Here is a 26789-nt window from a genome sequence, read left to right on the forward strand (position 1 = left end):
AGTCCATTGTTTCCAAAAAGCATTTACTGAAGAAAACGATTATTATAGTCCACTGGCCTGAATGCAAGATCCAGGTTGGTACATATGCATTGTTACCAATGACAAGCAAAGCATACGGTACAGAGTAACAGTTCCCACTTGGCCCAGCCTCCCCCCACAGTTCTCAAAACATTGTCTTTGAGGCTTGGGAAGTTGGAGTCTCTCAAGGCCGGTCCGGGGTGGAACGTCGGTAGACCAAACAATCTCTCTCTGTGAGAAATCTGCCTGGGAACCTGGGCACCTGCAGAGGAAGCACTTAAACACTAGAAGCATGAGAAAATGGAGTTGGTACAGCACATAAGACTCTGAACCTGACATTCTGCCCCCTCTAAAATAAATCCCCCCCCCCATGTTTATATGTATAGCGAGAATAAACAGCTTTGGTTACTCTAGGAGCAGGGACATGTATAGAATTCACCCACTCATTATACCCAGAGTCCAGGTCAGTCCATCAAATAAGACAAAATAGCTGATTGCGTTTGAATTTAAAGCTCAAAATTTGTTGTACTTCGTAGTGGGTTCGATCATCGATTGAGAGGAGATGGGAGGTGCTTTGGTGTGCCAGTTGTCAGAAGCTGGGGCATTTTTAACAAGCTGACGTGGAAAGTATCGTGGACATGGCGGAACTTCTTTGGCAAATCCAACAGTTACTTTGTTGATCACTTTGTGCACCGAAATGGGTCCAAGAAACTTCAATGCAAGTTTACAGCTGGTTTGGGGAAGTCTTACGTTCTTGGTAGTCAGATAAACAAGATTTCCTGGTTGCAATTCTCCTTCAGCCGCACGGTGGCGGTCGGCGTATTCTTTGTAATCCTGTTTCAAGGTGGTTCTTAATGAGAGTTCATTGTTGGGCTGCCTCCCCCTACCTTTACCTTGGTGCGCGTTGCAAGGTCCTGCCAGGTTAGGTAGAGTAGGAGATTCTGGGAGTATAAGGTTAGAGTTTATAAGATCCTCCTTGTCCAATTGGAGTTGTGTAAACACGCCGATCTTTTGTGGTCGTTCCCCTCTATAGAAGCAGACGTTGGTTTTAGCTGGCAAGGTCTTTAGTTTTAGATGGCGGTATTTGTTAGAAAATGCACAGTCGGTAGTTGTGTTGGTTTCTGCTGTTTGAATTCTACTCCGGTGTGTGAACCGTCTTTGCAGATGGCCATCCTGTTTGTTGCATGGCTGTATATGATTTAACGTCAGGGCTATCCGAATAGCATTGGGGCCATGGTTATTTGGAAGTTGGACCAAGACTCCTGAACTTCCCCAGGATTGCATAGAAGTATTTAATATGTAGAGTGAGTAAGGTGTCTTCATTGTTGCCTTCCATATTTGCACCCTCTGAAACCCGTTCCTTTTAGCCGGTAGGGGTGTTTCCCTTGTGGGCATTCGCTCCCCCTCGTTCTCTAAGTTGCTTTCCCCCTCAACGGTCCACCTCCCCCGTCCGAAAGGAAGGAGGTTTGCTTGGTTACTCCTGGTGCCCCTCCCTCCTTTTGCTGGAACGGAGAAGTTATTCTGGTGCCCCTCCCTCCTTTTGCTGGAACGGAGAAGTGGTTTCGCTTCCCCTTCGCTTTGGGGCATGCGTAAAAAGTTGGTTCGGTTGGGAGGAGATGAGAGGGAGAAGTTAACCCCTGAGAGGGCTTCGGTCCTCGGAGTTTGATAATAGTAGATCATATACAGAATCTCCTGGGTTTTGCAATTTAGGTTTAAGTCATAATTGCCGGACACCTTCCCCAGTTTAATGGTTAGAGTTCTTTCAACCAAAATAATTCTGGGCTTCTCAGTAACTTGGGTATATTTATTTTTACTAAAAGTCTGCAGGGTCAGTGTAAAGTAAAAAGACTTACCACGCTCATTTAGGACCCCAGAAAGTTGCATTCGTTCTTGAGTAGGGGACAGGTGCATAGTCTTACTTGTATGGCAAGCAGTAGTCTCTCTAATAAGGTCATGTATTGTGCTCAGAAGTCCCTGCCAACTCCAGTTAGCTCTGGAACATCCCTTTTTCCAATCTGCATCTTTTGCCAACACTGGACACAGGTAGACAGGTACGTTATTGGCAAAGTCTTTGAGGTTCTTCTTCATGCCAAGGTCTATTTTCTCTGTATTTTCTTTCTGAACCAATTTGATTAGTGCTTGAGGAAAATCAGATGAAGACGTTGGATCTTGTAGTAGGATTTTCCTTATGTTCCGTACGACAGGACGTGCTTGTGGGCTAAATATCCCCCAATCTTTGGAGAAGCCTCCTTCCCAACTGGGATGCCATTGGTGGCAAGATCGTAACACTTGCATCACTGTGAACCCCATAAGAAGGATTGCTATTATACAGGACCTTTTGTTCAAAGTCCTTTCTAACTTGGACAAGTTTCTCAGTGTCTCTCCCTTTCCTACTTGGGGTGGGGCTGGATTTTCGGGCGGCGTTACCGGTTTTTCTTTCATCAGCTTTGGTGTCAGACATTGTTGCTTTAATTTTGCTTTGCTAGGTGAGTGCTGCGTGGATTCTTGTGTCGTAGAGTTGAGAGGTCTGCCTTTTCCAAGGGCTGTTTGAGGTTGTGTGAGCTGCTGTTGCTTCAGCAGATTTGGCTCCCCGCTAAACCGCTGTTGCGCGGGATCTCTTGCCCTGGTCTGCCTCCCGAGTGATTCAAGACATCTCCCCTCTCCTCTTACAGGTTGTAAGAGAGGCGATTGAGAGAGGCTGTTGCGAGGGATGGCAGGAGGCATTTGTAGTAACAATGGAGGCCTCTCTTTTCCACCAAAACGTGGGGACAACCGAGGGGTAAGCATCTCCCCATCTTGGTAGTCAATTGGGGCTTCAGCCCCCGCTTGTTCTCTCGGCTTTGGCTGCTCTTTGAGCTGCGGTGACTGCACCTGTTGAACCGGTACTGTCCTCCGTGATCGCTGCATGGGCGCGCCTATCCGGGCTGGTGCCTTTATCACCCTTTCCCCTGATGATTTTTGAAGCAGTTGCAGAAGGATTTGCCTCTCTTCCCCCAAAGAGGTTGGCGGCAGTTGTTGTTGTATGGTAGGCGCTTTGGAGGCTTGGTTTAGACGTTGGAGCTCATACCGCTCCTCGTCTGGTTGGTCTTGCATTGGGGTTTCACCCTTGGCTTTCATTCTTAGTTCTAGTGATTTGCTGGGTGCTGGGCGCTGCACGAATGTGACACCTCCATTTGACGGGTGGACTTGCTCTCCAGGCGCCTCCAGATGAGGTGCTGTTCCACACCCTTGAACCGAGTCCTCACCTCGCACGGGATCCACTCCTCCATCCATTCCAGTGTTGTTGGCGGAGTCAGGACCCGTTTGGATCAGGTTTGTAAGCTCCCTTCCCTTAGTACCGCTATCAGACAGATCAAACAAGTATTGCTTGGTATCCATCTCCCATGGAAGGAACGGCTGCACCTCTTCTTCTCCTCGTACAGGCGGCTGTGGGGAAGGTGGTGAAATTGCTCGGTGCTGAGCAATTTCAGCCCTAAGGTTTGTTGCTGAGGTTTGTTGCATCCTAGGCTGCGCTGGAGTATCTCGCAGGACTAGATGGTATGAGATTACAGTTTTCTCAGCCATTCGCCCCGCTTCTGCAGTTGTCTGCGTGGTCATCGATGGCGGCTGTGCGGCGGGTAGGCACTGGGTGCGCAGAAGCGGGTCCTCTTTTCGGGAGTCTGGCCGTGGCTGCAGGCTTCCCCCGCGCTCGGCGGCCAGCTCTTCAATCATTCGAGTTGGCACCGCTTCCCCCGGGAAAAGTAGGCACTGGGTGCGCAGAAGCGGGTCCTCTTTTCGGGAGTCTGGCCGCGGCTGCAGGCTTCCCCCGCGCTCGGCGGCCAGCTCTTCAATCATTCGAGTTGGCACTGCTTCCCCCAGGAAAAGTAGGCACTGGGTGCGCAGAAGCGGGTCCTCTTTTCGGGAGTCTGGCCGTGGCTGCAGGCTTCCCCCGCGCTCGGCGGCCAGCTCTTCAATCATTCGAGTTGGCACCGCTTCCCCCGGGAAAAGTAGGCACTGGGTGCACAGAAGCGGGTCCTCTTTTCGGGAGTCTGGCCGCGGCTGCAGGCTTCCCCTGCGCTCAGCGGCCAGCTCTTCAATCATTCGAGTTGGCACCGCTTCCTCCGGGAAAATTAGGTGCTGTGTGTGCAGGAGCGAGTCCTCTTTCCGGGAGTCTGGCCGCGGCTGCAGGCGTCCCCTGCGCTCAGCGGCCAGCTCTTCACCTCTGGGATGCCTTGGGGCCTTTACAGCATGGTTGTCAGGGTTCAGCTCCACTTCCCCTCCTCCATCGATAAGTAACTGACCGTTCGCCGTCTCGCCTGGTTTCCATAACTCAATGGACGGGCGAGTTTTGCGACCAGCGGCCACTCTGTGAGCAATACATTCTGTACTATCTTCCAAGCTTCTTAATGACACTTCTAGCTCTTCACTGGGCAACTTCTCGGCTGCTGCCGGATTAGCTTGCACATAATCTGAGGCCTTGAGTTCCACTAGTGAAGCGTTCAGGACCGGGAGACTCTCTCCCAAAGTATCATCTCTCACCGTTGTCCCTTGGTCTGCCTTCAGCATCCCTAGGCTCGTCTCCCTAACTTCTTTTGGCAAGGGATTTATGGCTAAGTCCATCAGGGGACGGGGAAATGCAATGTTGGTCTGACCCTCCATATCCGCTTGGCAGAGGGTTGGCAGCGTTGCCAGCATGGCGCCTTTATCCCTCTCGGGAGGTACAACCGGCAATACACCCTCGTCCTGCTTCGGCTCCCAGGCACTTTGGCAGCAACTTACGCTCTCTTCCGCCTCTGTTGACCTTTCTCGTAAAACTGGGGAGGGTACCTCGCGGAGCAGCCAGCCCAAGTCATCTTTGACTACGTATCCCTGCACCACTATCCCTGGCATGGGTTCCTGGCTAGCCCCCCAGTAAGGGAACATGGGGGTGATACAACCTTCGCTACCTGGCCTCCAGGGATTTCGTAGCGGGGTCTGCCGGGAACCACCTCGCCTCTTGCGGGGTTTCTGACGAGTGCCTGTCTGATGCGCTCTGCCCCAGGCGGTCTGATCAAAAAATCTCACTTCCTCCATTCCAGGTGTTGACGGCTCTCCTGTATCCATCCTCTCTGGGTGAGGGGTGAGAAAAGTGTGATTGGTAACAAAATGTCAGAACTGTGGCTAGATAAAATCCTTACTCCAGTCTGCCTTCTGCAATTAGACAAAAGTCCATTGTTTCCAAAAAGCATTTACTGAAGAAAACGATTATTATAGTCCACTGGCCTGAATGCAAGATCCAGGTTGGTACATATGCATTGTTACCAATGACAAGCAAAGCATACGGTACAGAGTAACAGTTCCCACTTGGCCCAGCCTCCCCCCACAGTTCTCAAAACATTGTCTTTGAGGCTTGGGAAGTTGGAGTCTCTCAAGGCCGGTCCGGGGTGGAACGTCGGTAGACCAAACAATCTCTCTCTGTGAGAAATCTGCCTGGGAACCTGGGCACCTGCAGAGGAAGCACTTAAACACTAGAAGCATGAGAAAATGGAGTTGGTACAGCACATAAGACTCTGAACCTGACACCCTCCCAGTGAGAGGGGAGAGGGACCCGGCAACTCTAGTCAGCGGGCTGCTAGGTAAGGTTGGTGTTCATAGTAGGCTGGGGAGGGGCGACCCTCCATGAGACATTGCTAGTAAGGACTTCCGGTTTGGGATTCATGGAGGTCTGACGCAGCTCCAACTGTGGAGCTGACCGGACTGCCGTTTTAAGTGGCCAGCGGGGGCAAAATAGCCCGCGGCCGACTGCTCTCAGGCGGAGAGCAGGCAAGGAACACTCAAGACCTCAGGGCGCGTTGATCTCGGGCGAGGGGGGGCTCTACGCGACGGGCCCCCTCACGACCCTTGAGGTCCCACCCTGTGACAGGTCGGCTGTGATCTCTGCGGCAGTATCGGGGCCAATGCGGTTGGCATAAGACCTACGTACCCAAGCTTCAACAGGGGGAAGAGGAGTGGAGGAGAAACAAAGATTGAAACAGCGATTACAACCCACGGAAAGTGAATGGGAAGGTAAAGATCACTATCTTCTGATACGGGACAGATTGTTAAAAGTAAAGAAGATTAAAAGTAGACTTTAAAACTGCAACAGGCCAATTATAATGAGGAGAAGACTCGGCAAGAGTCGAAATAGAAAAAAGACTAAGTTTAAAGAAGTTATTAAAGAATTCGGACTATTGTTTTGAATACTTGCGGTTATGGAGTTGTGAGAAAGTTTCACCATCGCGAGAGCTACTGTGGGAAGTCGGGAGACAGGAAGTACGTAATAACAATAGAGTTGCTGGAGAGAAGCGGCCCCTGCCGGAGGGCAGGAAGAAGGGAATCGCCATCTTTGAAAGGGGAAAAGCCGCGGCTTCAGCGGAAGAGGAAGTAAGCCATTTTGGATTACAAAAACCATAGAAGAACCATAGAGAAAAGACGCCCGACATTTTGGACTTTTTAAAAGTTTTTTCTTTGCAAAAAGACCGGGACATTTAAATTAAAAATTAAAAAGACACTAAATTTCACGCCACGGAGCTAAGGAAGAGGGCGGACTCGTGGGAGCGAGCTAAGGCAAGCCCCACGATGTCGAAAAAAGAATGGCAATCAGCAATAGAGAACTTAGACAAAAAACTGTTAGAAGTGATTAAAGAACTTAAGGACATGAAACCGGAGTTGATTAAAGAGGTTAAACAGACAGTGAAAAGTGAGCTGTCAGAAGTAAAGAAAGGTATGGAAATAATGCAAAACGAACTGCAAGGAACGCAGCAGAGAGTTAAAGAGGTAGAAGGCGCGGTGGAGAATCTAGCTGACACGCAACAAACAGAGATGAGGCTGATGAGGGGGAGAATGGCGGTTGCGGAAAGTAAACACATGGAGAAGCAGCTAAGATTTCGCGGCTTGCCGGAAGTGGAAGGAAAAACAGCGCAAGAACAGATGACTGAGGTGTTAGCTGAATACCTGGGGAAGGAGGAGGAGGAAGTTGTGGCTATCCTGGACGTGGTATATCGTGTAAATTCAAGAATTGTGACCCAGAGGAAATTACCAAGAGATGTGATTGTGCAATTTACGACCCGAAATATGAAAGAGAAGATTGTGACTAAACAGTTTCAAGATCCATTGGAGATTGACGGCAAGACGATTATCATTATGAAGGAATTACCCAGATCGGTGTTATTGGATCGGAAAAAATATAAGGCGCTAATCCAGATTTTGAAGGACATGAAAATCAGATACAGATGGGAATTACCAGAAGGAGTGTCCTTTGAATTTGGAGGGGCAAAAAAACGCATCAGATCTGAACGAGAGATGGAGCGATTTATAAGAGACAATGAAAAGGACTTACCAGCAACAAGAATATGATTATGGAGTGTAAAGTTTTATCTTGGAATGTAAATGGACTTAATTCACCGAATAAGAGAAAAAGCATTTTTCACTGGCTATTAAAACAAAAATGTGATATTGTATGTTTGCAAGAGACCCATATTCGAAAACAAGATGTAAAGTATCTTAAATCAAAAAAATTGGGCAATGATTTTGCAGCGGCCTCTAATAAGAAAAAAAGAGGAGTAGTGCTTTATATTAAAGAGGAGCTGCAGCCAAAGTTTGTAATGAAAGATGTGGAAGCCAGATTTATAGCAGTGGAATGCGTATGGAATTCAAAGAGAGTGCTGGTAGTTGAAATTTATGCACCTAATGGAGCAAAAGAAAGCTTCTTTGAGGATTTAAGGAAGCAACTAGATGAACTTTCATATGATCAGATAATACTTGCTGGAGACTTCAATGGAGTGACAAATTTGGAATTAGACAAAAAATCATCAACTGCACAAAAGAAGAGAGGACTGTTACCAAAGCTGTTTTTTGAATTGATACAACAGGAAACCTTAGAAGACGTATGGAGAAGACAAAACCCGAAAAGCAGACAATTTACGTTCTATTCCGCAAGACACTTTACACTATCGAGAATTGATATGATCTGGGCCACAAAAGACTTAGCGTTATGGACTAAGGAAGTGGAAATAATGCCGATGGTTGGCTCGGATCATAATCCAATTACGTGGAAGTTTGGGAGAAGGAGCAAAAGGAAAGGATGGAGAATAAATGAGGACTTACTTCAAGAGGGAGAGAATATGGAGATGCTGAGAAAAGAGACAAAGTTCTTCATACAATACAACATGAATAAAGAAGTACCAACCAACAAGGTTTGGGACACTTACAAGGCGGTAATTAGGGGCATACTAATGGAAGAGCCAGAAAAAAGAAGGAGGAGAAGAGACAGGAGATTATGGAGAAAATAAAAGCCAAAGAAATACAATTAAAGAAGAGACCAGGGAAAAAGAAAATTTATCAGGATATTAAAATATTACAAGAGCAGCTGACAGCAATGAATAACAAAGAGTTGGAGTGGAATCTTAAAAGACTGAACCAAAAAGGGTTTGAAGGTGCAAACAAACCTGGGAAATATTTGGCATGGCAATTGAAAAAGAGAAAGGAGAAGAAAATAATAAATAAAATATGTGAAGATAACAAAACATATTTGGAACAGACATCCATTAGTAGAGCCTTCTATAAATTCTATGCTAAATTGTATAATAAGAAAGAGGTGAATAAAGAATCAATAGCGATATATTTGGAGAAAATGAAGCTCCCAGTAATCTCGGAAGCGTGGAGAGACAGACTGAACAATGAAGTAACGGATGAGGAAATAAAAATGGCAATACAATCAACAAATTTGGGAAAGGCGCCAGGGCCAGACGGACTTACAGCCAAATTTTATAAGACAATGGCCAATGAACTGGTACCATTCCTAAAAGAAGTGATCAATGGAGTATTAAAGGACCAACGGATTCCAGATACCTGGAGGGAGGCTAATATTTCATTGATCCCCAAGGAGGGCCAAGATCTGACTAATGTGAAAAATTACAGACCCATATCCTTACTTAATAATGACTATAAAATCTTTGCGAAGATATTGGCAGAGAGAGTGAAGGGATGGCTTTCGGAAGTTATTGAGGAGGAACAAGCAGGTTTTTTACCTGGTAGACAAATCAGAGACAATTTAAGGACAGTGATCAATGCTATTGAGTATTATGACAAGCGTTGCGACAAAGAGGTTGGTTTCTTCTTTGTTGATGCTGAAAAAGCGTTTGACAATTTGAACTGGGACTTTATGTTTGCCACTATGGAAAAGCTACAAATGGGAGAAAGATTCATAAGAGCAGTTAAAGGAATCTACAGAGACCAGAATGCAGCAATTGTGGTGAATGATGAGATTACTAAGAAATTGACTATAAGTAAAGGAACAAGACAAGGTTGCCCGTTGTCTCTGCTGTTATTCATTTTGGTATTGGAGATATTGATGATACAAATACGACAAGATGAAGAAATCCGCGGAATAAAAATAAAAGACTTTTCTTATAAGGTCAGAGCATTTGCGGACGATATAATGTTAATTGTGGAAGACCCAATGGAGAATATGCCAAAAGTGATAGAGAAGATCAAGGAGTTCGGAGATTTGGCAGGGTTCTATATTAACAAAAAGAAGTCAAAGATACTATGCAAAAATATGACTAAACAAAAACAACAACTGTTAACGGAAATAACGGACTGTGAAGTAACAACTAAGGTGAAATATTTGGGAGTTGAACTGACTGCAAAGAATATAGATCTATTCAAAAATAACTACGAAAAATTATGGACTCAGATTGAGCAAGATTTGATCAAATGGAATAGATTGAATCTGTCATGGTTGGGAAGGATTGCAGCAGTTAAGATGAACGTGTTACCAAGAGTAATGTTTTTGTTACAGACAATACCAATTATCCGAGACTCTAAGCAGTTTGAAAAATGGCAGAGGAAAATATGAGACTTTGTTTGGGCAGGCAAGAAGCCTCGAGTGAAAATGAAAGTTCTACAAGATGCAAAGGAAAGAGGCGGAATGCAACTGCCCAATCTAAGACTTTACTATGATGCAATCTGCCTAGTGTGGCTGAAAGACTGGATGACGTTGAAGAATAAGAAATTATTGGCCCTAGAGGGATATAAAAAAATATTTGGATGGCATGCATACCTATGGTACGATAAAGTAAAAGTGAACTCTATGTTCTTACATCATTACATACGGAAAAGCCTATTTGCAACTTGGAAGAAGTACAGAGACTTTTTACAAGAAGGAACCCCCATGTGGGTGGTTCCATATGAAGTAATAGATCCGAGAGCTGTCGATGCTGAGCAACAGTGTTTAACATATAAGGAGATAACCCGAATAGAATCTTCCAAACTTAAAATAAAGACACAGGACGAGTTATCACCTAACTATGATTGGTTTCAGTATAGGCAGATCAGAGATCTTTACAATTCGGACTGTGCAAAGGGAGGCATAAGAACAGAGAATTCGGAACTAGAGCAGACACTTTTAAAAGAGGATAAGAAGGAAATTTCCAAGGTATATCAAGTACTGTTGAAATGGTATACTGAAGATGAAATAGTTAAAGTACAAATGGTGAAGTGGGCCATAAATTTTAATAAAGAAATAACAATGGAGGCATGGGAACATTTGTGGAAAAATACAATGAAGACTACAATGTGTACTAATATTAAAGAGAACATTTACAAAATGATTTATCGTTGGTACATGACACCAAAGAAGATTGCGCTAGGGAATTTGAATACTTCTAATAAATGCTGGAAATGTAAAAAACATGAGGGCTCTCTGTACCATATGTGGTGGACGTGTGAGGTAGCTAGGCAGTACTGGGGAGAAATAATAAAAGTAATAAGTGAGATTCTACAATTTCAAATCAATAAGAACCCAGAACTCCTGCTACTGAACTTGGGAATGGAGAACATTCCAGCCCAATATAGAACATTGCTATTTTACATGACAGCAGCAGCCAGACTTTTGTATGCGCAAAAATGGAAAGTACAAGAAGTGCCAACTATTGAGGACTGGACTTACAAATTGCTGTATATGGCCGAAATGGACAAAATGACAAGAAAATGGAGAAATCTGGACCCAGGACAGTTCAACACAGACTGGGAGAAGCTGAAGCAATACGTGTTGAAGAAATGGGAGGTGGGAGGAGAACTGTGGCAGTTTGAGAACTATTGAAACATGACAAAATGTAGAGGGGGGTGACTTTACCGGAGGGTAGAGAGAGAAATGAAAATGTCTAAGCAGTTATCTTGTTAGATTGTTACATATAGAAAAATATATAGAATATGGATAGAAAATAACTAATTATAAGGACTGACCAATTAATGTTGTTTCTGGTATAAACGTGAAATATGTTAAACTGAATAAGTCTACCTGAAGGAATATATGGATCAAATTGATAACTTTTGATTATAGTTATATAGATGTATAATTAAAGAAAGAGAAATTAATAATATAATTATATATAACTAAAGTAGAAGGAAGATAAGATAGGTAGAAAAAGCAATATACAGAATATAAATTAAATTGGTTGACTTACATGAATGCATGGATTATATGGTTTATAAGGTATAGAGTTTATAGAAATATTTGAAACCAGGAATGTATGAAATTATGGAAAGAGGGACAAATTGTTTGTCCAATACGGAAGAAGGGATTTAAAGATAGGGTACAGAGTGTTAAAAATAGTTAAAGAATTATTGCTTAGATTAAAGGGAAAGTATATGTTTGTTAGATAGATGAATTTAAAATGAGTAAGGGAAAAGGGACAAAGGGTTGGAAAACTGTTGGAAGTCTACAAAAAAGGGGGGAAAGGGAGGGGGTTAGAAATCGGGAAATGGGAATTGATTGTAATGTGAAATCAAATGATTCTAATTCCAATAAAAAATTTATTAAAAAAAAAAAAGACATTGCTAGTAAGAACTCCTCTGAGGCAGAAAATGCAAGAAACTTCCACATTTATTTCTCCACAGCAAACATGAACCAGTTGCTTCATTTACCCGTCCATGTGACCTAACCCTTATCCTCCCCACTCGGCTACCCCAACTCTGGCTCAGGAGGACTCTCTTTAAAGCCCGCCCCAGCCAAGGGCCCTGCCTTCTCTTGGCCTTCTGACCAGCCAGGTGCCTCCGGCCCAAAGGTGTTCCAGGTGTGACTTGCCTGCTCTGGCAGACACTTCACCTTCCAGCACCCATCAGTGTGCGTCCAGGTGGGTTGCTTCCCACTCTTCTCAGTCCCAACCCCCTGTTGCCACAGGGAAACACCAGCCCTGACGGGGCTCACACATACCAAGTCAACCTTTGGAGGAGGCCAGTGGCACAGCTTCAGGCAGACTGGTCACTTACGGTCCAGCTCTCTGGGGAATCAGCAGAGTTTGGCCCGTTCCTGAGATCAGTGGTACTGTGCAACTTACTGCTCCCCCACCTCTTCATACAGATGATGGCCTGTCGTCTGCTGCCTTGTTGTTGGAGTGTGAGACTTGTTGTGGGGTTGCCTTCTTGCATGTGTGGCGATCTTAGATAGGATCGTGGCTATGAACAACAGACCACCTCCCTCCCTATGTACCTCCACAGCAGTTCCACTCATCTGATCGGTGTCTCCTGCAGGTGCCAGCCTGTACACGGGCGAAATCAACGGCATAAACGGGCCTTCTCTGTGGTGGCCCCCACCCTGTGGAATGGCTTGCCTGAGGAGGTCAGGAGAGCCCCCACCCTCCTGGTTTTCCGCAAAAAATGCAAAACTGAATTATTCAAAAAGGCTTTTTTTCTCAGCTATGGTAGGAAAGGAATCCCAGATTTCGCTAATGAGTTAGAAACCACAGATCTCACCATTATGTTGCCTTACATATTATCTGTTGCTTTAAATATGTACTCCTATATACTACCTGTGCTTCATGTTGTTTAATCTAAGTCCTAGAATTGATTATGTTCTGTTGCAGCAATTCTTCAGCCCCATATTGGATTCCTGCTTTCTCAGGGGCTTTACCACGCGAAACAAAATTTGCTAGTGTTTTGTCAGGCAATGGGAACAGCATCCTCCGTGTTGGTTGTTGTGGGTTTTCCGGGCTGTATTGCCGTGGTCTTGGCATTGTAGTTCCTGACGTTTCGCCAGCAGCTGTGGCTGGCATCTTCAGAGGCGTAGCACCAAAAGACAGAGATCTCTCAGTGTCGCAGTGTGGAAAAGATGTAGGTCATTTGTATCTACTCAGGAGGGGTGGGGTTGAGCTGAGTCCTCCTGTAAGAGTTTCCCAGGGTGTGGAATGCTAATGGCGGGAGGCTTCACTGTATCCTGAGGAGGTTCTTTTGCATATGGATTGGTACTTAATTTTAATTTAATTTAATTTAATTTATTATATTTATATTCCGCCCTCCCTGCTTTCGCAGGCTCAGGGCGGATAACAAATACAAACATGTTTAAAAACATTTAAAAACATTAAATAATACATTTAAAAACATTTAAAAACATTAAATATAACAATTCATGCTGCCCAGTGGTTCATACATGCCTCTGTGTTTGCATAGGGGTGATGGTTTAACCCCCCCTTCACAGGTGGGCAGGCACTGCCCGGCGTTAGCCATATGCCTGGCGGAATAGCTCTGTCTTACAGGCCCGGCGAAATGCAAGCAAATCTTGCCGGGCCCTTGTCTCGCAAGACAGAGCATTCCACCAGGTCGGGGCCAGGACTGAAAAGGCCCTGGACCTGGTCGACGCCAGGCGGGCCTCCCTAGGGCCAGGGACACTTAAAAGATGTTTTCCGCCAGAGCGGAGAGTCCTCCGGGGCTCATATGGTGAGAGACGGTCCCTCAGATACGTCGGTCCCAGTCCGCGTAGGGCTTTGTAGGTTAACACCAAAACCTTGAACCTGATTCGGTACTCCACTGGCAGCCAATGCAGCTGGCGTAGCACCGGTGTAATATGCTCCCACACCGGTGCTCCAGCAATGACCCGCGCTGCTGCATTCTGTACCAGCTGTAACCGCCGGATCAGGCTCATGGGAAGCCCAGCGTAGAGCGCGTTACAGTAATCCAACCTAGAGGTGACCATTGCTTGGACCACTGTAGTCATGTCACGGGGAGACAAATAAGGGGCAAGCTGCCTGGCCTGCCGAAGATAATAAAAGGAAGACCTGGCAACTGCAGTGATCTGGTCCTCCATCTTCAAGGAGGAATCCAGAATCACCCCCAGGCTCCTAACCCTCGGGGCCAGTGTAAGTGCTGCCCCATCAAGTGTAGGAAGCTGGGGTCCCAAAGCCATCTCCCCACGACCCACATACAGGACCTCCGTCTTCGTGGGATTCAATTTCAGCCGACTTTGTCTCAACCAACCAGCCACAGCCTCAAAAGCACGCTCCAGGGCATCAGGGGCCGATCCAGGCTGCCCGTCCAACAACAGATAAAGCTGGGTGTCATCCGCGTATTGGTGACACCCAAGCCCGAAACTCCGCACCAGCTGGGCGAGGGGGCGCATATAGATATTAAATAATAATGGAGAGAGTATCGCTCCCTGTGGCACACCACAAACCAGTGGCCTACGAGATGACACCCTCTCCCCGAGCGCCACCCTCTGTCCCCGATCGTGGAGAAAGGAGACCAGCCACTGCAGTGCTGTCCCCTGAATCCCCACATCGGCAAGGCGGTGGGTCAAAAGCTCATGATCGACCGTATCAAACGCTGCTGACAGATCCAGCAAAATCAGCAGTGCTGATCCGCCCTGATCCAGATGTCTGCGGAGATCGTCTGTGAGGGCGACCAACAATGTCTCGACCCCATGTCCCGGGCGGAAACCAGACTGGAAGGGGTCTAGGGCTGATGTGCTAATCTTCTCTGCAGGGCTATTGTCGGGGATAGAATGTTTTGTTAGCCTGGTGTTTTTCAGAACTGGAAACCGTGCTCCGTGTTACTCCAGGGGACAGATTGCAACTTGGAATGCATCAACCTTTGTGGAAGCGAAGGGATCCCTTCGCATATTCAAGCTTGTGGTTGAAAGGACGCGGATTTGCACAGCACAACAGCACTTTCATTACATCTTCCCCACCTGAAGGAGGACCTTCCCCTATATCTTGAACGTTGACTGTCAGGCTGGAACGCTCTTTGGAGCTGAGGACATTTAAGGGACTGCTGGTGGATGTAGACAGAGAGACATTGTTCTGTATTGATTTGTATAGATGCATTTCCACATGTAGTTCTATATTCGTTTTTTTAAAGTTGACTGTGTATTGGTTAAAGTGTTCACTGTGATAGATAAAAACTATTTTTGTAAGTGGCAGTGATTTATATATGATGTTTGAAGGGTGATTTAACAGTAAACAGACACTATTGGATATTGTATACAGTTTATGTTTTTGGGGAGACCCTCTTCGCAACGGTCTTTTACAGTCTTCCCCAGAGCCTTTGTTTTTGCTAGTGCGCGGGAAATGTAGGCATCCTGGTCTTACAGAAACCCACACAAACACACCCAGTGGAGGGGAACGGGGACACCCAGCGAGAGCCCGATGCCTGCAATCCTCTCCCGACCACATGTTCTCCCTCCCATAGACTGCCGCTCTATAAACTTCAATTGGAGAGCCAAGCTGCAAGAACAGGATGCCTACATTTCCCATCAAAACTTGAGGGAAGCTGACAAGTGTCCAACCTGTGTCAGGCGTCACTTGCAGCTTGGCTCTGTCAGATGCAGAACTTGGCACTTGTCCATGTTAAATAGCATCTTATTCAAATCTGCCCAATTTTTCAGTGTGTTCAGATCTCGTTGAATTCCGTAAAATCACACACCATCTCTGACAAAATGACCAACTGGTGGGCAGTTTTGATGGGATGTACCCTATTATTGTTGCTTATTGCATAAGTGACGGCAGCAACGGCAGCGCGATGTCGTGCAAAACTCGCGCGAGAAAACGCGCTATTTTGCGTTTTCTCCGGCATGAGCCGTGACGTTGCGGCATGGAGAGGCAGAAGGTAAGCCGTCTGGAAACAGCCCTTGTTCAGCCTGATGCATGCACAGACCATGTATATTTTTAATTTATATATATTAATGTTTCTGATATTTCCAATAGTCTAAGCCTAAACACACCACACCTGTTCAGACTTGCTGTAATGGCAGAGGGCGGGGGGGGGGGCAGCAAGTAAGCGTGCCAGTCTGGAGCACAATTCCTCAATAGTTCCCACAGTAGGTGTACACGAGGCATAGCCGCTAAACCACTGCGCAGGTGTACCATGCTGGATGTGCTAATCAGTTCAGCAGGAAATACTCTCTGATTGGCTGGCACTGGCAGTCACTTACTACCTAGGGGTTTTGGGTTTTTTTACCCCAGGAGTAAGAGAAAGGGGTGGTATTGCCAAGCAGAGACTTGTGATGGCTGCCAAGTTTTTTGACCTTCCAGGAACCCAAAGGAACCGGGCCTTGTGAGTCTGATCTTTCACAATGGAAGTACCAGTATCAGATGTCTGAAAAGGCTGCAGTCTTACGAGCCACCCAAACAATTATCTGCCCATGGATTGGCCATCCCCCCCCTTCTCTCCTTGTGCTCATCTCGTCCATTTTTAAAGTTAAAGCTTGGCAGCATTCCTAGAATTGCGTTGCAGAAGAGAAGGACTTTGTAGCTCAGCCTGAGCACAAACTAGAGCTTGAAATGTTTTGATATCCCCCCCCCTAAATTCCTTGAAAATTTTGCTTTGTGAATTTCGACATCAAATACCTGCTGCAATTTACTGTGGATGTGTGACTGTTCGGTAACTGTTCAATACGTGGGAAGTCCCATGATTTTGCACTCCTATTCAGCATTAGACAGTATCTGACAAGCAATATTGGGCAGGGGACATGCAGCGGCCATCGATCCCAGTAATGACACAGAGGTCAACGGTTGATGTAGCTGCACAGCTGCCTGGCAACAGTGTTGAGTATCTTTTTGCTCTGCTAACTTCATTCATTCTTATAAGCCATCAGGAAAAAGCCCCTTGAATACCTGGAACAAGTAAATAAGCCAATGTTCAAGTCTGGATATAAAAATGTTATCCTTGTATCCCTATGTGGAATTTGGGTGTCCATGTTCAAGGCCAACCCTCAAACTTTGATTCCTCCCCTCAAATGTCCTCTGATCTTGACAGGTACATCCAGCCACATGGACCTTATCTTTTCACGACAAAGATCCCAAGAGTTTGAGGGGGCTGCGAAGGGGCCCAGCGCCCACAAGCTGCTGCGTGCTCTACAGGCCCAGCTCCACCACTGCAGCATCTCACCCAAGGGCGCTGTTATGTCTTGGGCTAGCTTCAGGTCAAGCTAGGCTCCTCAGGTCGGAAATCCTATTGGATAGTAAATTAGCAGCAGCCAATCGATTCTCTGGGATGCGGGCCAATCGCTGTTTGGCAAACAAGTTGCCTTGTATTCAGGGCATGCAAATGAAGGATCCTAGTTGCATGTGTTCCTATTGGTGGGCCACTGAAAAGGGGTGTAGTTTGGGGGTATATACATGTATCTGGCTCTCTCGGGAGCGTAGTAATCAATTGTACTTGCAATAAAGATGTTCTGATGAGCTGAAATCACCGCCTGGCTGAAGTCACTATGGGCCAAAATCACAAACTTAATAGGCACCATTATTATCCCTTGCTCCCCCCACCCCCAGGGGGGACCAAGTCTGATTTATGAAGGACCTCTAAACTCAGGGACTTGCCCTGGCATAGCAGCAAGGAGGGCAGCCAACAGCTCGCCCCTCAGCGGGCTCTCAGCGCTTGCCTTCCAGGTGAACTGAGGGGTTGCCATGGCTACCAGCACCACCAATTTCCTCCGTGTTTGTTACTCGCAGGCTTTGCCTGTCCTGCACAACAGGGAATGCTGGTTTTATCATCTTTATACTCTTTCAGGCTTTGTCTGGTTTTCTTTTCCCTGTCCTTTCCCTGAGGAGTGCATTGTGCCGCTGGCTCCAAGGCAGCAACGGGCATTCTTCGTTGGCTCACGGCATTTCTCCCATTCCTCTGGCTTTGGACCTTTCTCTTCCTTTCATGTAGCCTTCTTTACGGGGAGTGAAATCCCCTCAACTTTCATGGCAAATGGCTCACCAATTGCAAACAGCCTCTGTGAAGGTTTGAAAAAGAAGGCCTTGTATTCCAAGTGTTTGCATTGACTCTGGTTTTGTGAGTGTGTCTTCCGACATGGGCTGTTGCTGCTGTAAACGATGGGCAGGGAAAGGCAGCCAAGCAGAGCTTCCTTGCCACTGAAAGGACTCGATTAGGGCTTCTAGTGCATTTTGGTTTCCTTATTCCCCTTCAAATTGTACATAGAGGATCCCAACGGGCAAACAAGAGACTTGGTTTTTAATAAAAGGTCATATTTACTGTAATGTATTGGTCGAACTCTAGCTTGCAAGTGAACTCAAGGCTATGCTATCATTGGTTACTAATTACGGATGGCAGCCAATCAGGAGGGCAAGATAAAGACCAATCACTGAGCTGTAAATAAGTTATATTGTATATGGGTTATGCAAACAATGGTATTATAAAATACGTGTTCTCATTGGCTATCAGTATTCTGGGGGCGGAGCTGCTGTATATATACTCTGTTCAGTTTGAGTTGTGTGTGTTATACTGAATAAAGAGCTGTTGGTTTGCCTCAAGTCTGAACCCACTATTTAATATTTACCTTATGCATGCCCTGTCCCTAGGCACTCTCTCTCATTTAATTTAATTTAAGAGAGCCTTACTTGATATCATGTCTTGGATGTTTAATTATTGCCCCTATGTATTTTGCCGCAGAAAGAGTAACGGAATCATCCATATCCGATAATAACCACATCACCTGGGCTCTCATATTAGGTAGTCCCATATTTTTAAGTAGAGGGATGATCACGCTAGCCCTCAACTCATTAAATATGGGACACTCTATGATCATACGGTCAATGGTTTCAGTTTTATCATATGGGCACCTGCACGTTCTGTTAGCATATGGTACTTTCTTGTCCCTCCCTAGGCTGTATGTGATTATTCTAAAAGTTGGACATTGCTGGCTAAATTTCCCGCTGGAGTTAAGAGCCAGGTACTGCTTTGTCATTTACATTCCCATTTTTAAAAAATTTGTACCCAGTTCCTGCAATCCAAGAAGAGTTTTAGTAAGTAAATATTAACTATAACCAACTTCTGAGCATGCGGCAACTACATCTGCCAACTTTGGGGACCAAGTTTGATGGTATGTGCTGACCGCCCAGGTGACATACAGGCACCATTTGTATAGCTTTTATTTGTTTATTCACAGAATTTATAGTCCACTTTTCTCCCCAATAGGGACCCAAAGCAGTTTACATTGTTCTCCTGCCCTCCCTTTTATCCTCAAAACAACCCTGTGAGGAAGGCTAGGCTCAGTGTATGCTGTTGGTCACTGGCTTCTGTAACAAATGATAGAAATTTCAATCAGGATTTTAGTTTTGTTCCATTGCACTGTCTATTAAACTAGGCAAGATGTAAAATTCAACCAAGTAACAAAGGTCTGGTTACTTATATCATTACAATAGCTAGAGTTATTTATTCAAGAGATGTCTTCCGATGACAAAAAAAGAGGTCTCGGGTAACGATCTTCAGGGCTTGTCTTGCAAGCAGGACACTTTTTGAGCCGGAATGCCCTGGAACGGCGTCCCAGCAGCTCTTTAAAATACCCACACGACTGGTGTCACGTCAGTATTTTTAAAATGGCCTATTTTGGCCATTTTGGGTCCAGAGGCCCAAAACAGCCTGTATCGGGCCACTGCCAGGCAGGGGAGGGTTCCCCCGCCAGGCACTGGCCCGATCCTGGTCGTTTCGGCCCCAATCGGGGCCATTGTGGGCCCTAAATAGGCCCCAAATGTCTGAAACGGCTCCAAAATGACCTGGATTGGGGCTGAAATGACCCGAATCGGGCTGGTGTTGGGCAGAGGAGGGTTCCCCCACCTGGCAGTGGCCTGATCCTGGCCGTTTCGGCCCCAATCCAGGCTGTTTTGGCCATTTTGGACCCATGTAGGGCTCAAAACGTCCAGGATTGGGGCAGAATCAGCCAGGATAGGGGCCAAAACGGCCAGGATCAGGCTGGTGCTGGGCCAGAGAGGGTTCCTCCACCCAGCAGTGACCCAATCCAGGCTGTTTCGGCCCCTATCCGGGCCATTTCGGTCCCATTTAGGGCTGTTCCGGGCCGAATTAGACCCCCCTATGGAGCACATGAGCACTCCCAGGGCAGCTGTGCTTGCGTGATGACATCACTTCTCGGAAGTGACGTCATCATGCAGTCCCAGGAGCATGTGCAGAGGAAGAATATGGCTGTCCGTGTGTTAGCATTACTGGAGATTAATTTTAATTGGTGCACAAGGTAACACAAGTCAAGTAGTATTACCTTGAGTTGGGGAAAAACCCATAAGAACAATTTTTCCCAGGTTCTTTTCATCCAGCTGTTTTATCCTGTCGAAGAGGTTACAGGTAGCCACACAAGCCCAACGCAGAATTCAAAAACAAAGAGCATTCAAGACATTTTATTAGTGCCAGTCAAAATGACACAGAACAATGGGCAAGTTTGGGGGGGTGGGGACACAAAACATTGGACGTACCTGAAGGTTTCTTCTCTTCAGTGGGCCGAAGGCATCCAAACTGGTTAGGCCACGCCTCCTCTCACTCCAGGCAGGGCTTTGCAAATTTGTGTATGCCTCTCAGGGACAGAGTGAGAGGTCCCTCCAAACATAAAACAGCCAAGCTCAGGATGATCCAGGCCGATTTCCACTCTGCGGGGGGCGGGGTCCATAAAGAGTGGGAAAAATGGCCCGCCCGCCATATTTGCCGCTCCTGTTGTATCCGGCACCCCAGGAATGGCCATTTGAGCTTGCCAAAAGGGGAGAAAGCTTGTCAGAAAGGTCCCAATTCTGGGGTCTTGCCCAGTTAAGAAGGGGCTGAGGGAGGCTTGAGCCATTGGAGAGGGTGTAACTGATGGATTTATTTATGACTGCAACAGTTTGATTAAAAGTAGAGGAAGACTCGGCAAGAAACAGATTAGTAAAAGGACTAAGCCAAAAGAAGTAATTAGAGAAATTGGAGGATTGTTGTTCATACCTGTGGTTGTGAGGAGATAATAGACTGTGAGAAAGCTTCTACCATCGCGAGAGCTGCTGTGAGGAGACGGGAAACAGGAAGTACGTAATTGTGATAGAGCTGCTGGAGAGAGACGGCCCTAAGGCAGACAGGAAGAGGGCAATCGCCATCTTTGAAGAGGGAAGGGCACGGGCTTCAGCAGAAGAGGAAGTATGCCATATTGGATTACAAAAATATAGAAAAACCATAGAGAAAAGACGCCCGGCATTTTGGATTTTGTAAGTGCTTTTTTTCCCCTTTTGAAACCGGGACATTTGAATTACATTAAATTAAAGGGACACTTAGCCAAGCGCCACGGAGTTAAGGAAACAAGCAGATTCGTGGGAGCGAGGCAAGTCAAGCCCCACGATGTCGAAAAAAGAGTGGCAGACGGCTATGGAAAATTTAGACAAAAGATTTTCGGAAATGTTAAAGGTCCAGCAGGAGCTGGTGAAAGAGATCAAAGAAGTTAAAGAGACAGTTAAAAGTGAATTGGCAGAAATGAAAAAGGGAATGGAAGCAACACAGCAAAAAGTTAACGTGGTGGAGAAGGCGATGGAGAATCTCTTAGACACGCAACAGACAGATATGAGGACGATGAGGGGCAGAATGTCTATTGCGGAGAGCAAGTATATGGAAAAGCAGCTAAGGTTTCGCGGTTTGCCGGAGATGGAGGGAAAGACAGCTCAAGAGCAAGTTGCTGAAGTGTTAGCTGGATACCTGGGGAAGGAAGAAGAAGAAATCGTGGCTATCCTAGACGTGGTGTATCGTATAAACTCAAGACTTGCGACCCAGAGGAAGTTACCAAGAGACGTGATTGTGCAATTTACAACCAGAAATATGAAAGAAATGATTGTGAGCAAGCAATTCCAAGACCCATTGGAGGTGGATGGCAAGACGGTGATTATTATGAAGGAGTTACCCAGATCGGTGTTGCTTGATCGGAAAAAATATAAGGCCTTGGAAACTCCTGATTGGTCAGGTTGTATTATTGTAGGGCCAGCGGCTCTCATCTGCCCTTCTCCGTCACATGCTCTCTCTCTTCCTCACAGACCCAGGGCCCTGGGTCTTTGGGGAGGGAATACTTTCCAACACTGCCTGGCCAGACAAATAGATAACTTCTCCCCATGTTTTGTTCTCTAAGTAGTTAGAGCTAGGCACCAGTGTTCTCCTGGAGCGGCAGGACCTCTCGCTCTGTTCCTAGAAGGCACGCACAAATTTGCATAGTCCAGACTGGAGCGAGAGGAGGCGTGACCTAAGCAGTTTGGCCAAAATTGGCTCACTGTGGAGCATGGGAGCGCTCCCAGGGGCAGCACGATGTGCTACACGATGACGTCACTTCCTGGAGGTTCTCCTGGCCTCTGGGTTGCAGTGCTGACTATCACTACCCACAGGACCCCGGTACATATAGGAATAGATCCTGATTTATACCTGAACCCTTTTGGTGCCAGTCTGCACTCTAGATGTGCTCAAAGGAGCATCTCTTAGGGCCAGAGGGGCAACACATGTAACAATTCAGGTAACACCACTCACCCATCACCTTTGTTGTATGTTTAAAAAATCGACAAAAATAAAGTTTGTCTTCATCCTGCTGGGACAGGCCTGGGTTTGGGACCGAGGCAGTGCGAATAGCCCTAGTCGACGACCTCCGCCTTCAATTAGAGGCAGCCCAGGCTGCTGATATTGTTGTTATATCTGCCAGCCACTTCCGACTCAGTTGACCGTTGGATCCTGGTCAACCGCCGGGCCTCGCTGAGGGTTCAAGGTACCGCCTTGGCATGGTTTTCCTCATTCTTCCAGGGACACTCTTAGAAGGTTGCCATTGCAGACAAAAGGTCCTCCAAGCTGTCACTCGTGTGGGGTGTTCTGCAGACTGCGATCTTGTCCCTAATGTTGTCTGGTATTTACATGTGCCCTCTGACGAAACTCACCAGGAGGTACGGCATTGGATGCCACCAATATGCTGACGACACCCAGCTCTTCCTCCGGCTGAATCAGCAGCCTGAGTCCGCTTTCTCAGACCCGGCCCAGTGCCTGGATGCTGTGGTCAGGTGGTTGAGACAGAGCTGGCTGAAACAGAAACCAGCTAAGACAGAAGTCATGTGGTTGGGGGGACTGGGCCTCTGGAGGGGGTGCAGCTACTGGCTCTTCATAGGGTCCAGTTATTGTTCCATGAAGGGCCTGGGGGTTTGGTTGTATCCCTTGCTTTCCTTGGATAAGCGAGAGTCCACAGTGACAAGGTTGGCATTCTGCCATCTTCACCGGGCTCACCAGCTGGCTCCCTACTTGTCTTGGTCAGACCTGGCCACAGTGACTCATGCCATGGCTACGTTTAAGTTAGACTAGTGTAATCGCTGCACGCAGGGATGCCCTTGCAAACACTCCAGAAACTGCAGGTTGTGCAGAATGCAGCTGCTAGACATTTGACCAAGTCATCGTGGTTTGTCATACGCAGCCTATTGTATGGCAGCTGTACTGGCTTCCAGTTGGTTTCCAGATCAAATTCAAGGTGCTGGTTCTAACCTTTAAAGGCCTACATAGTCTGGGACCATGGTCTCTGAAGGACCGGCTCTTCCTATATGATCCCCCACGAAGTCTGCATTCTGCATCTCGTGGCTTACGGTTGGTACCCACCTCTCAAATGTCTCATCCTTCTTCCATCAGATTAAGTGCTTTCTCTGTGGTGGCCCATCCGGGTGGAATACTCTGTCCGGCAATACACGTGCCCTGCAGGTCCTAGCTAGCTCTTCATGGAGTCTGTCCAAGAAAGGTGGACCACCTCCATCACCTTCGCTGTCTCAAGATTCACTTTTAATTTATTCTCTCTTAGCCTCCTGACCACAGCAGCCAGGCACTGGCCCACGGGAGAGAGAGCAGTAGCCAGCGGCTTATTTAATGATATATGAAGTTAGATGTCATCTGCATACCGATGACAATGCACACCAAAGCTCCGGACAATCTCCTTTTGGAATCTTTTATATCTATTTAACCATGTTGCAGAGAGCATAGTTCCCGCTGGCACTCCCCATAGTAGATCCCATGTAGATGACTCCTCATCTCTTGCCATCATCTTTGTATCCAACCAATGAGAAAAGACTATCAGATCTCAAATGATCCACCATATCATAAACGGGGCTGATGGGTCCAGGAAGACCAGCAGGGAGGTATTCCCCTTACCTAGGTACCAAAAAATTGTCCACCAAAAGCATCTCTATCCCAAGAGCCTGCACCCAGATTGAAATGGGTCAAGGGCAGAGATGTCATCCAGGTAGTCCTCCTGAAACAGCTCAGTCACCATCCATTCAATCATCTTCCCACAAAGGGAAAGGGAAAGACTGGCTTATTGTTAGCCGATACTTGAGCATCCAATGTAGGTTTTGTCAATAAAGGTCTTATCAATGCTTCCTTAAGCACTTTAGGGGAAATTCCCTTGACCAGTGAAGAGGTCACAGTCCTCCCTAATACTGGCTGTTTCCAGATGGCTTACCTGCCTCCGGAACGTTGCGCCATCTTGCGGGGAAAACGCGAAATATCGCGTTTTCTCGCGCAAAACTCGCGCGAGAAAACGCGATATTTCGCGTTTTCCCCGCAAGATGGCGCAACGTTCCGGAGGCAGGTAAGCCATCTGGAAACGGCCACTATGTGTAGAGAATCCTTGTAAGATTTCACAAGTCACGCTGGACAGGGGGCCAACCTGCAGGGATTCGTTCTCGCAGACTCCAGAATTATGGGCATGCCTCCGACAGAGAAGGCTGGAATGATTCCTCCAAAAGGGACCCTTCCACAAAACCCATCAAGAAATTGGCACCCAGCTCACATTGGCTCTGGTAGATTTGCAGTGCAATCCTAAGCAGAGTTACTCCAGTCTAAGCCCGATGATTTCGGTGGGTTTATAGTGGAGAAACTCTGCTCAGGATTGCACAGTTAATCAGCAACGGACTGTGCAGAAACATCGCAGCTAAAGGCCAACGTCCTGTCTGTCGATATGACTCAGTTTCAGGAGTCATCAAAATCTGAATCCCCCTGAATAACTGGGCAGGATGCTATTCAGCTGACACAATGGAGGCAGAGAGAGATTCTCGCAAGAGAGAGAAAGAGAATGCCCGTTTTATTGTCCCCGCCAGGATAGCCATTAGCATTTCCACAGCTTTGACGGTTAGTACTTGAGACATGCTTGGGAGCCATTGCCTTCCCCCTCCTGCCTGTCTTTTATTAGAAGAGAGAAAAAGCTTTAAAACTCAGTGTGGGGGTTTTATCAAACCCAGATTCTGAAGGAAAAAGGTGTTTCTCCCCAGCACCCAAAGTGGCTTATCACAATGTCCACCCTTATTCTACCTTACTCTCATAACAACGACCTTGTGAGGTAGGATAGGCTGAGAGACTGTGATTGGTTCAAGGTGACTCAGTGACTTTCTATGGCACAGCAGGGATTCAAAGCCAGACCTTGGTCTGAAACCCTAACCACTACACCACACTACACCACACTGGCTCTCTTAGGCCTGTTCCATGCCCAGGTATAGTTTTGGAGCATTTTGTAATCATGTTGTACAATAGCTTGGCAAGACAGCAAGGGCCACCAATCCCTTCTCTAGTACAGGACTCGTTTGACCTCCACAGTATTAGAAATAGTTATATTTTGTTTGGTAGCAGAGTTACCTAATCGGAAACGTTTCCCCCAACGTGCAGTAAATAATCCTCAGACAATCAAATTGTAGAAAGATGGAACTTACAGTTATTGAGGCAGGTTCCATTCATGGCAGTCTCTTGGAGTAGAAAGAAAGAGTCCCAGTCTAAAGACTCACTTTCCCTGTGTACCAATGGCCAGCTTGTCCGGCATCGAGGCTGCAAGTGGGTCTGCAGATGAGGCCTTCATGGCAGGAGCTCTGAGAAATACACCCTTCCCCTTTGGAAGGCCATGAGGACAGGAGAGGAATCTCCCAAGAGACACAGAGCCCGAGGAGGAGTCAGGAGGCATTCCCGCCTTAGGCAAAGAGAAGCAGCTTTCTATCAATAGAGTTACACATACGCACAGAGAGACATGCAGCGCCTCCCAGTGTCCAAGGCATGATGAGCCGCCAATTCCATCACACAGCAACACACATCACATGAACGTTGCGGCCTGGCTTTTCCCACACATGTCATCATTCAGCAGGCAGTGCTGAGAGCCACAGTGAATTAACAGCTCAATGAGCATGCTCAGATGGAAGCTTCAGGCAAGGTATAGCCGCTAAGCCGTCCGCAGCCAAGAAAGTGGCAAAGAGTAAGCTATGGGGGCAGTGGATTTCCCGTGCCATTAGCTGTTGTCTGGTCTGAGAAGATCATTTCTCTTCAGTGATGACAACCATGAGGATCTCCAGTCCCTTTATAACTATCACAAGCCAAAGGTGGTTTCAGTGTGGTGGCAGCCGGCTTCGATCTTTCCAAGACCAGTTTTACTTCCCTGTGAATAATTTTAAATAGGGAGTTTTTGTGCCCTATTTAAAATTTCTTCTTCTATTATTCCCAAGAAATGTTTGGCATGTATGGAAAGACAAAAAAAAAATCAACTGACTTACCTTTGATTTTTCATCCTCTCCAATGTGAAGAATCAAGGCTGAACTGGTCATATTTGTGGCATATGTTTATTTACAGAATCAAGCTAGTTGTGTATAAAGAGGTGGGTGGGATGCTCTGATTTTAACAATGAAAAGGGGTGCAGTGAAGACTGCGCAAGGGCTACCCCCTCACATGTGCCCAAACATGCTTTCTTGGCTTGTTTTACTGTACCTCCTCCTTCCAAC

The 26789-nt window shown here is 46.6% G+C and overlaps 1 long non-coding RNA gene across 1 annotated transcript in view; it reads right to left on the minus strand.

The window, feature by feature from the left end:
• The window catches only part of LOC129334053 (uncharacterized), a 95556-nt gene extending 69758 nt beyond the window's left edge, over window positions 1-25798 (minus strand). The window contains exon 1 of the long non-coding RNA XR_008597467.1: window positions 25740-25798. This is a non-coding gene — a long non-coding RNA (uncharacterized LOC129334053). The remainder of the gene's footprint in view (window positions 1-25739) is intronic.
• Window positions 25799-26789: the final 991 nt, after the last annotated feature.

This window comes from Eublepharis macularius, chromosome 7 (assembly GCF_028583425.1).
Source record: "Eublepharis macularius isolate TG4126 chromosome 7, MPM_Emac_v1.0, whole genome shotgun sequence".
Taxonomy (NCBI): Eukaryota; Metazoa; Chordata; class Lepidosauria; order Squamata; family Eublepharidae; genus Eublepharis; species Eublepharis macularius.